The sequence below is a fragment of the Vulpes vulpes genome, chromosome 14 (assembly GCF_048418805.1).
Source record: "Vulpes vulpes isolate BD-2025 chromosome 14, VulVul3, whole genome shotgun sequence".
Taxonomy (NCBI): domain Eukaryota; kingdom Metazoa; phylum Chordata; class Mammalia; order Carnivora; family Canidae; genus Vulpes; species Vulpes vulpes.
The window spans coordinates 73,416,321-73,428,708 of NC_132793.1; the positions used below are offsets into that span (position 1 = coordinate 73,416,321).

Consider the following 12,388-nt stretch of genomic DNA (forward strand, 5'->3'; position numbering starts at 1 on the left):
TTCTAATAGACTAATCAGATTCCCTAGTTCTCTCTCTATGAGGCATTTAGAAGCAGGACTGGCCACTTTGCAAGGAGTAAAGCCCCAGGGTAGTTGGATAATTCAGGGGAGGGAAGAGGCCTTAAGAAAGGAGACAGGCAGTGGACTTCCTCTGGCACTAATCTGGCACATAGATGTTCAGGCCTAATGAAATTTGAAAAAATAAAAACGATGTAACCTTATTTGTGTCCCAGCTGGTAAAGCAAGTTATACCAGTTAAATGTGGGTATATCAGGATTTATTTTTAGCAGTTACCTACTGACTGATATTTGGGTTGTTTCCAGTTTTTTGCTACTGTAAGCCATGCAGCAACAAACAACAGTATACAATTATATCTTGGTGCACTTGTACAAATATCTCTATAAAACAAAAATTCCTAGAAGTGAAACTCCTAGGGTTGAAAAAAAGGTATATTAAAAATGTTAACAAGGACTAAGTAACAAATCCTCCTACCATTTAATGCCACCTACAGTATTTGAGAATGCCTGTTTTTCCACACCTTGATGAGACTATTAACACTTTTTGCCAATCCGATTACTATATACATTGTTGTTTTCGTTGTCAAAAATATAAATTCTTGATGTGCAAGATAAACATTGTTCACTGCTTAGAATCTTTAGGAAGAGCCTCATTATAGGCTCTGAAAAATCTACATGATAGATGCAGGGGGAGATCATCTCATCCCTGGTAATGGGTAGGAGCTAAAAAATTGAGCTCAATATGCATTCTTCTGTTTAAAAAAACCCCTCTCTGAAACAATTGTAGTCATTGCTTACACAAACTAAAGTGTTTATAGTCAGTAGTGGAAGACATAGATCATTATTTTTGCAAATTATAATTTCAGGACTGTGAGATCTTTTATTTTATTTATTTAGTTTGAGAGAAAGAGTGTGTGGGCGGGAGGGGCACGGGGAGAGAGAGAATCTCAAGCAGTCTCCACGCTGAGCATGGAGCCCAAAAACATGGGGCTCGATCCCACAACCCTGAGACTACCTGAGCTGAAATCAAGAGTCAGACACTTAACTGACTGAGCCACCCAGGCACCCCAGGACTGTGAGATTCTTTTTTTTTTTTTACAGATTTTAAAATATTAAAATTGATAAGGTCAGTAGATCCTGAAAATGGATGCTTAGTGTCATCCAAGTCCACACTCTTTCCTTCAGGATTTTGGTCACAGAAAATGTCAGCATTCTAACTGAAAAATTCTTATATATATTCAGGACTTATAAAAAGAAACAAAAAATATCCACTAGAGTATGCATTTGTCACAACCCATCAAATTGTAGATTAAGATGTGTGTATTTCACTGTGTGTAAATTTTACATAAAAAAGAAATCATAAAGTCCTCAAAAAATTAAATATAGAATTACCATATGATCTAGCAATTCCACTTCTGGGAATATACCCAAAAGAAGTGAAAGCAGGGACTTGAACAGACATTTGTACACCCATGTTCATAACAGTATTATTCACAATAGGCAAAAGGTAGAAGCAACTCAAGTGTCCACCAATGGATGAATGAATAAACAACATGTACTATGCACATACAATGGAATATTATTCAGCCTGAAAAAGGCAGGCGATTATGTGGATGAACCTTGAAGATGTTATGCTAAGTGAAATAAGCCAGTCATAAAAGAACAAGTGTTGTATGATCCCATTTATATAGGTACCTTGAGTAGTCAAATTCATAGGCACAGAAAGTAGAATGGTGGTTGCCAGGGGCAGTGGGGGAGGGGGAAAAGTAGGGGGTTATTGTTTCATGGGTACAGAGTTTCAGTTAGGGAAAGTGGCAAGTTCTGGAGATGGACAGTGGTGAAGCCGGCACAACAAGGGGAATGTAGTTAATGCCACAGAATGGTATATTTACAGATGATTCAAATGCTAAATTTTATGTTACACATATTGTACCACACTAAGACTTTTTGAATCCCATAAGCAAATATTGAATTCTAATGATATGCATGCTGAAGTGTTTGGGAGGTGAAATGCACTAATGCACTCTGCAACTTCTTTTGAAATGTATTAAAAAATGAATGTGAAGTGATAGGTTGATAGACGAATAAATGTGTATGTGCTAAAGTAAATATAGCAAATATAAATTCTATAATCTGGATGATAAAGGTATGGGTATTCATTGTGTCATTCTTCCAACTTTTCCATATGTTTGAAAGTTTGGGGGGGTACTTGTGTGGTTCATCAGTAGAGCATGTGACTCTTCATCTCAGGGGGTGTAGGTTTGAGCCCTACACTGGGTGTAGAAATTACTTAAAAGTAAAGTTTTAAAAAAGAAGAAAATTTCCTTAATAAAATATTAGGGGGAAATGGCCTAGACTAAAACAAATTACTAGCAAATGAAAGATTCTTTTTTACCACAAATTCATCTTTAGCTTTTGTTAGCAATGGGTAATAATTTTACCATGGAGAGAGATTTTCAAGCAGAGCTAAGGAAATGGGGCTGATTTTTTTGTTTTTATTTTTTTATTATATTTTTAAAGATAGATTTATTTATTCATTCATTCATTCATTCATTCATTCATGAGAGACACAGAGAGAGAGAGAGGCAGAGACACAGGCAGAGGGAGAAGCAGGATCCCTGCAGGGAGCCCAGTGTGGGACCTCAAACCCGGGACCCCGAGATCATGCCCTGGGCCAAAGGCAGATGCTCAACCTCTGAGTCATCCAGGCGTCCCTTTTTTTTTTTTTTTTTTTTTTTTTTTTTAATTTATGATAGTCACAGAGAGAGAGAGAGGCAGAGACACAGGCAGAGGGAGAAGCAGGCTCCATGCACCGGGAGCCCGACGTGGGATTCGATCCCGGGTCTCCAGGATCGCGCCCTGGGCCAAAGGCAGGCGCCAAACCGCTGCGCCACCCAGGGATCCCCCTTTTTGTTTGTTTTTAATAACGACCAGACAGGAACATCTATTTCAAGTATTGGACAGGTATTGATTTATAAGTGACTCTATGATATTAAAAATGAACTCAATATCACCAAAGTTGATAAGTATCTCTCTATCAAAAGCAAGGGTCATGGTTCAGCTCTTTCTCCCATTGGTAGGATTTGAGCATGTGTTGAGGAAAAGAATCCCGGCCTCCTCAGTCAAATGAGAAAAGGATACTCTACATAGATTGGCTATGATGACATGCAACTTTAGAGCATTTGGGAGACTGAAGGTCCTCCTAATAAATATTAGCTCACTGGAGAAGTACAGTAGATTATAAATAGCAGCTCTTCATTTCTTCATACAAACATTTCAGAGAGCTCTACATTTTTTTCCTTTGGTTCATTAAAAGGTAAACAGAGAGACATGGCCTTCATTTCTGGGATCTCTACAATTGCATGCTGAGGCAGTTTTTATAATTGTAAAACCACGATAATCCTGTCCCAATGACATTCTTCCTGCATTGGGATACACACCCAGAGTTTCAGAGGTGCATACTCAGTGGATACAAGGGCAAGGAAGTAACCTTAATGAGTAACACAGGCCAGTCCCAGAGGGAACTGTGGCCTCTTGGAAAACCCTTCACCTGACTAAAAGATGAATCCATGACTCAGCCCAAGCCAACTGGCCCAAGATAGCCGGATATGTCAGTTTTTAAAAGCCATCTGAAATCTGTATATTTATACAAAATCTTACAAGTTTAAATGAGGGCAGCAAATTCAAATGTTTCTCAAAAACACCGTATGGGTTAAATGAAACGTCTCTGTTGACGTTCTGTGGTCTGTAGGCTCCCTGTGTGTAACCTCTAATGTATGTGTACAGGGTAGGATGGTCCAACTTCCCTTGATGCTAACGACCAGTAGAATTCAGATTTAGCACTGTTTCAACTCTTTGGGATGATATGCTCATCTCCACTGTCTCCAGTTTCTCTGTTGTAAATGTGAAATATGTTCAGGTCTTTATCACTTTAAATAAAAAAACCCAAATATTTGACCACTGCAACGTTTGCAATATTCATGCAGTAAATGTGTTTTAAAAGTCTGTTCTGTGTCATGAACCTTCTGTAAAGAAAAGGTAAATCAGCAAAAACATATAATTCATGGAGCCCTCAATTTATTTACATGTAATGATCCCAAAATGTATATGTTTGGAACTAGGACCATATTTTTCCATAAAATGACATTTAATGAGTAGTGCCTCTGGATCATTCACTGCGTGAAGCCCTGCTTAATTCTCCTATCATTATCTTGACTTTACAGATGAGGAAAACAGGCTCAGAACAGTTGCGTGACTTGCCAAGGTGGTGTCAGAGTCGGGAATCAAACACGTGTGAGGGTCAGGCTCCAAGGCCCGTTGTTCTCTCATTCTTCATCACTACAGTGCCCGCAATGCAGTGTTCTGTGTGGTGTTAAGGCTGTCAGGACAGACTATGAAATACTGTTGTATCCATAATGTACTTGTACAACTATATTCCTAATAAAACTCTACTTCAACAGAACCCAGACTCAGGTACAATGATGTTTTTTTTTTTTTTTACTTCCCTTGCTTTTATGTGGGAAAAAATATATTTAATTACTCAGGTGACACATAGATACATTCTTGTTGTGAAATATCCAAAGAACATGGTAGTCTGCAAGGGCAGGAAAGAAAATTCCCCTGGGCTTCCTCCCCCACTCTTGATCCCACTCCATCTCCTATTTCTGGCTCTACCACCATCAACAGTATGGCTTGTTCCTTCCAGACTTCTCCTATGCATTTACATACATATATGTACATACATAAATATGTATGGCGCTATGTTTCTATGGTAAATACATTCAGAATTCCACCTTGGGATGTCAGAACACTTTTCTGTTGCAGCCCTGGCAACTTCCCCAGCTCCAAGTCAATGTGGGAGGGTGGGGATGAAGGCAGCTTTATTAGTTATCTATTGCTACATGACAAACTACCCCACAATTTATCAGTGTAAAACAACCAACATTTATTAGCTCACATGGTTTCTGAGGGTCAGGAATCTGGGAGCAGCTTAGCAGGGTGGCTCCAGGTCAGGACCTCTCATGAGGTGGCATTCAAGATGTCAGCTGGAGCTGTAGTCTTTCTGAGGATTCATTGGTGCTGGAAGATTCACTCCCAGTTTGGCTCACTCAGTGGTTATTTGCTGGAAGGCCTTAGTTCTTTGGCTGTTGGCAGGAATCCACATTTCCTTGCCACGAGATCCTCTCCACAGGGCTGTTTGAGTGTTCTTATGGCACAGCAGCTAGTTTCCCCCAGAGCGAGCAGTCCACAATTCACAAGGGAGGACAAGGAGGAAGCTGCAATGTCTTTTATGACCTCGTCTTGGAAGTCACAGACCATCTCTTCCACCAGATTCCATTCATTAGAAGCAAGTTACTTCGTCCGGCCCACATTCAAGAGAAGAGTTAGGCTTCACCTTTTGAAGAGAGGAATGTCACAGGATTTGTGGACATACTTTAACACCAGTACAAGAGCCATTTTGTGTGGGAGAAAAAAAAAAAAAGAGCCCGGCAGGGTCTAAGAGCAGGGCCGAACAGTCTGAGTAACGAGGAGGAGGGGAGAGGTACAGAGATAATGAGGTAACAGGAGAGTGAGAGGAAGAAGAGCTGGGTTGGCAATCCTGGCTGCACATTAGAATCACCTGGGGAAATTTTAAAAGTACTCCTGCCCCAGGCCCCGCTACAGATCAATTAAATCAGTATTTCTGGGATGAAGGCCCAGGTATCAATATTGTTTAACAGCTCTCCAAGTGATTCTAATGTGCAGCCGGAGTCGTGAACCACCGAAGAGCAGAGGTGCTGGAGTCCAGCCGTGTCTGGGCTCAGGTCCCAACTATGTCAATTAAGTAGCTGTGTGGTCTTAGGCAAGTTAATTAGCTTTCCTGTGCCTCATCTGTAAAATGGGGATATTAATAGTACTTCCTAATAGGGTGGTTGGGAGAATCACCGAGTTAATAACCCACGTGCATAGCTTTGAACAGTTCTCTGCACAGCCAGTGCTGCGTAAATGTTACTCTTGTGATGATTAGCAGCACCTGCTGGGCTTTCCTCCCTCCTGCTCTCCTTTTCCAAGGGCCTCAGCTGGGAAAGACTTGGCTTCCCGTGCTCTACTCCCCTCCTTTTCCCTTGAGAAGGGTACATGAGCTCTTCAGCGCCCTTCTCAGGCTCTGCAAGCCCTCTAGCCTTTAGGCAGGTAAACTGAGAAGCTAAGCTGTTGCCACGGAAATGATGCGCATAGCTGCCGAAGGATCTCCTGCCTCTTGGGGTAGTGAGAAGAAGGGAACCCCCCCTTCAGCCTCACATAGAATCCAGATACAACCTGTTGTACCCCACAGCAGCAGGATCTGCACACACACCTTGCAATTCCTTCAGGAAGCCTTTCTCAATCTCAAATTTCTCTGCACTCCTGTACTTTCAACACAGTCCCTAAGTTACCTACTGCCTTTTATATTTATTTATTTATTTCCCTTCTGCATTTTCTCTCCTTCAGATAGCAGGTTCTTGTAGAGGCAAGGACGGTGTCTTCTCAGAGAAGTATCAGTAAAAGCAGGGAGGGGAAAATGAAGGAAAAAGAATCTTCTTTTGGGTTATAGCTACGTCTTTAGTGCCTAAAAATTTAGTGGGAAATGACTCTGCTTCTTTAACTTCCTCCCTATCTCTCCCCATATTACTATATCCCTAAAACACCCCTAACCCTAACCACCATTTTCATGGAAAAATAGCATGAGTGTTCTTTCTCCTGCTTTTATAGCAGAGGTTAATAAATTGCCACTATTACAGGGTATTCCAGATGATATTGATGAGGCAGGTACAGAAATAAACTAATGGGTATTTCCTATAAAGAAATGTCTTTCCCATACATAAAAGCACTACTCTGTAGGAAAGGAGATTCAGCGTTTTGAAGCCTACCAGGATAGACAGAGGTGGGGAAAAGAATAAGGAATCAAATAATTAAATCCTTAAACTATAAAACAATTGCTGACAAAATTTCTCCAAAATTTGCTCCCTGTTCTCCAACATTGAAATAATCATGATTTGAATAGACTGTATCTGTGCTCTCTTTTTTTTTTAAACCCCTCTTTTCTGCAAGGTTATGATTTGGATCCCAAAAGTTAAATAAAGATCCTTTTCATAACATGTATTAGGCAAAACATATTTAAAGCCCCTGCTGTTTATTAAGTTAGAAGATATGGTATTGATAGTTAAAACTCTGACAATAAACGGCCTAATTTCAAAGCACTTGGGCTTAGTTTTACAGTATAGAAATGAACACTGTGGTGAAAAATTCTGGGTACGTGGAGCCTGATCTCATGTATATCAGTGGTGTCAAAACATGAAGCTATCTTGTTAGCAAGTATCTAGATGCCAGAAAGGGGTCATTCTAGAATATGATTATTCCTGGCTGAATTCATTCATTTCTGCCAAAGAAGGGAATCCTGAATTTTAAGCCTTATAAGCTAGGAATAAAATTAGTCTTAAACCTAAAAATTATTCTAGAGAAATATTGCCTTAGTGGTTGAGGTTATTATAACTGTTCCATACATAAATAGCTTATTTTATTGGTCAGATTAAATGATTCCCATGTGTCCTTCTGAAACTTTCGGCAGTCATTCCTCATTGACTGCCATCTCAGCCAGAAGATAAGAAAAAGTGATGAACTCCAGTCTTCTTCATCAATGAGTTCAGCCAATAAGCCAATAGAAGGTTCAGTGGGCACCGTTGACCTTCCCAGGAAAGCTACCAGCATGAAAACTGAAGAAACATGGCACAGAAACACAGCAGTAAAATTCAAGAGACTAAAATAAACTCAGTGAGCCTGCCTGGTCGCTAAACACTGAATACATTTAAGTGCTATTTTGACAAGAGAGCATGGCGGCTTTTTAAGAATTTCATTTTTAAAACTCTAATACGATTTTATTCTTCTAACAGCATCATCCTGGGTCTGTGTTTGTTCCCAGTGAGGTCATTATTAAGTGAATTGAATTATTGTTCTGTTCAAATGACCTGTGCATTCAACGTGTGCCGAGCTCTAGCAAGAAATGTTTTATGTATTATTGGGAGATGGCCATCTGGGGCACAAGCCGGGCCTTCTAACATGCAGAAATGTGGGGAGACAGTTTATGTTCAGTCTTATCTATGATCAGAATTCCATTTATAAGCTTTTTTCATCCACTTGTCAACACTGTTCACTATAGCAACACTGAAAATGGCCAGAAATGAACGGATTTATCAGAACAATGTGAGGTCAGACTGTATGTTTCAATTACTGTATATTGGATTTTTATCATACATTTTAAATTTTATCCATAAAAATAGTAACAATGTAATAAAAATGGAAGTAGTTTTCTTTGATCAACTTCCAGTTAGTGTAAGTTACAAAGTAGATAGGATAGATTTCATGACTTTTATTAGATAATGGGTCTCACATTATATATGTATATTTTAAATATAACATGGTTGTTCATGCCAAGAAACATGGATTAATTTTTTCAAGTCTGAAGAATACTACTCTTCCCTTCCCTGCATATTTAATGAAACAGCATGGCAATGTGTAAAATTAAATTTTAAACGTGAAGATTATATTTAAGCCACACCCTCCCAACCTTCTCATATATTTTTCAAATAAACTTCTGATAATGCTAGAGGCAAGTTGGACCAAATGAATGATCTTACACTCTCTAACATAAAAACACCCAGATATTCTGTATTACAAAATGAAGAAGATTCTTCAGGTATCTTTTTCTGGTTGTTTTTCACTGTTGTTCCACTGATACCTCAATTAACAATAGGAATTCATCTCTTTCATAATGAAGTATAAAATCTTACAAGTAAGTCCTTCCTACTTTCCTCCCTCCCTCCCTCCCTCCCTCCCTCCCTCCCTTCCTCCCTCCTCCCTTTCCTTCCTTTCCTCCTTCCTTTTGTTCTTTTTTTAAAATAAAAATATTCTAAAAATATCTTCTAAATTCTATAAAGTAGTATTCACTTTGGACATATAACTGTACAGTTTAAATATATCTGGATTTTAATTTTACTTGTAAGTGGGAGATGTTTGTTAGAGAAATGACTAGTATCAGCAAACAGGTAGAAAGATAAGCTTTGTTCACAAATGTGTCCCTGGAGTCATATTACACTCACTCACCTTGAAAGTATCATAATGAAAATGATGGTAATGATGACGATGATGATATAGCAATGATAACTAGCATTCAATGCACACTTTGTGCCTGCGACTAGGCTAAGTATTTTACAAGCGTTGTCATATTTGCTCTTCACAACAACCCTCTGAAAGCAGGTAATGCCATCTTTAGATAAGGAAACAGGTTTCTGAAGCTATGAAACTTACCTGAAAGGTCAATTATGAGTACCTCACCCTTGGTCTGTGTGACCGGCTCTCAGTCTTCTGGAGAGACGGTGGCAAGGGTAGAAGAAGTGGTGACTATCCCCAGTTTCTACCAGTCAAAGAGTAGAAGGTTGCTGTGGGCAACCTCAACCTTCTGAGTGTAAAAGTGCCCACACTGGTCTTGCTTTTTCTACGACCTGAAGCCTTTCGCTCTGACCCAGATCACTTCAGCAAGTTCTTGCCCTATATCTTCTCCATACTCCCCTCTCTGCACTTTTTCTGTTGCAAACGTGTTTATATAATATTGACCTGATATTTCATATCATGACTCTTCATTCCTATTGTTCCCATTGTCCATCTCTTGCAATGGACAAAATGGAAAGCCTACCTCCTTCTAAATTCCCCAGCTTTTGTTATTATGGCTCAGAGAAGGGTTCTCATGGGACTTGAGATCGTGCCTCATCCAAAGAGGCTAGCTGGCCACCCAAAAGTGGCCAAGAACAAAAGACTCTGCACAATAAGAATAGCAGTTATCATTAGCTGACCTCTTGCGATCCGAACTGGAAAACTGGGAGAGTATTAATCAACAGGAATAAGGGAAGAATGGAGTAGACACTCTGAAAAGAGGAGATGACATGCAGCAGAGATCAGAAGAGACACATCTAGAGAGTAGCTGACCCTAAACTTGTCTCCGTTTTTTTGATGGCTTTCCACTTACAGTCTCTGCATGTGTGTCCTTAGACGTTTTCTTGGGGAGACCTTAGTGAGGCCCTGTTCCTTGCAGCTGCTAGAACCTAGCAGTCCATATGAGCATCCTATCACCAACACCCTCCTGTGACTTCTTTTTTCCACCTCTGTCTTTGACAGTTTGATTAAGAGGGATAATAGTCAGGATCCTGTCCTTTGCAAGTGACAGAAACCCAACTGAAATCGCTGTAGGAGAGAAATAAACAACAAACCAAGGTAAGAGCAAGGAGATGAGAGTTAGGTACTGATAGAAAGCAAAGAACTGAAGAACTTGCTGTAGAATCCAAACAGCTCTGAGACCTTAGTGACTAGACACAGAGACTTACTGCTGACCTGGTTCTCTTCCACTCTTTCTTTTTGGCCTTTGGCTTTTTCATTCACTTGCGTATTCTCCATGGTGGAGTATAGGGCTGACAGCAGCTCTTGACCACATTTGTCCAACTCTGTAAAGAAACAAGTGAGAACTTTCCTAACCAGTAAAATGTAGTTTCCCGGGGAAGAACTCTGACTGGCAAGGCTCTGGTCATGTGCCACAGGACTCTTTGCCAAGGGAAGTCACGCACCTACATCTGTGGCCCAAGAGCATAATGCTCTGATTCTAAGCCCACCAGGAACAAGTGATTGGAGTCAGGGAAGAGTAGTCTGTCAGGGAACAGGAATGCTGTTCTGTGCAGACAAAACAAACTGTATCTCTGAAAAGAGGTGTAGCTCTACTACTTTACCATTTACAAAGAAAGAGAAGAGCAAATTGCTCTAATTTCCCAAGGTCTTCATGCAGACCTACTCCATACTCCCTTCCCCATCTCAGATCGCTGGCTTATCTTCATTACCTGAAGATATTCACTCACCTTCACCTTATAATCATCCTCACCACTGGGCCCAGAAATTGGAATGAATTTGAGGGCCTCAGAAGAGAACAGTGGAAGCTCTCTATTCTTCAGCCTCTCAATGTGTGATCTATGGACCAGCAGCAGCACCTGGGAATTAGTCAGAAATACAAATTTTTAGGCTTCCTCCCAGACATGCCAAATCAGAAACTCTGGGGGTGGGGCCCAGGAATCTGTTTTAACAAACCCTTAAGTGATTTTGAAACAGGCTAAAGTTTGAGGATTTCTGCTTTAAGCTATCCCTTCAACAGCCCCTTGTTTTGAGGGTTCATCCAAAGCATTCCTGAGTGAAGAGTGTTGGTTCCCAAAATGTTGGCCTATCATCACATGTATTTCAGCAGGCCTCTGTGTGTCCACTGGGTGCTGCCACTATGCACCATGCTATGCATCCATTCATTGCCACCTGGGCCATCCAAACAGATTCCAAGGAGTATTTGAAGGATAAAGGCAGAGCAGATAAAAACATTCTATGGAGTTTTCTCATATGGCTCATTCATGGCAAGGTACTCCTGCAAAAAGAATATGCACTTTCATGCGCAAGCACGAACACATACATTTAAAGTATACTTGAGGGCACATTTTTGTGTCAGCTACACAGGCTTGCTATGGACCTAGAGACTTTAGGGGTGGTTTCAGTTTTTTTTTTTTTTAACTTAAAAAAAATATTTTATTTATTTGACAGAGAGAGATAGAGAGAGCTAGAGAGCACAAGCAGTGTGGGGAGGGAGGCAGGGTGGGGATGGCAGAGGGGGAGGGAGAGGGAGAAGCAGGCTTCCCGCTGAGCAGGGAGCCAGTGGACACAGGGCTCAGTCTCAGGACTCCAGAATCATGACCTGAGTTGAAGGCAGATTCTTAACCAACTGAGCCACCCAGGTGCCCCTTAGGGGGTGATTTCTCGGAGAAACCTCATATTCTCCATATATCTAAGAGGACTTGCTTGAGAAACTTCATGGGCATAAAGAAAAAAACTGAGCCCCAAGTGTCTTCCTGCCCAGTTTTCCTTTGTATATATATAATATATAGATTAACATACATATATTTCCTTTATATATATTAAGATTTTTATTTATTTATTTATGAGAGACACACAGAGAGAGGCAGAGATAGAGGGAGAAGGAGAAGCAGGCTCCCTGTGGTGAGCCTGATATAGGACTCGATCCCAGGACTCTGGGCCTGAGCTGAAGGCAGATGCTCAACCACTGAGCCACCCAGGCATCCCATCCTTTCTATATTGTTAGAAATCTGAGCTCATATTGTTTTCTGCACTGTGAACATCGTTATGGTATCTTGTGAACACAGTTAACTGTGGAGGAGATAACCTCTGGTGGCTCCCACAGCTCTTGCTTCAAACTATCAGTACTGGTTTCTGGCCTCTTCATTTGGAAATAGATATTTGTTTGCATATCTTAAAGTTCCTAA

The 12,388-nt window shown here is 40.5% G+C and overlaps 1 long non-coding RNA gene across 1 annotated transcript; it reads right to left on the minus strand.

Moving 5' to 3' along the window:
* Positions 1-4,937: 4,937 nt before the first annotated feature.
* LOC112915524 (uncharacterized) lies at positions 4,938-11,637 on the minus strand. The gene is made up of 3 exons (XR_011997045.1): positions 10,931-11,637; positions 10,416-10,525; positions 4,938-7,747 (listed from the first exon to the last, which is right to left on the minus strand). It is a non-coding gene; the product is annotated as an uncharacterized lncRNA (long non-coding RNA).
* Between the last annotated feature and the right edge of the window lie 751 nt (positions 11,638-12,388).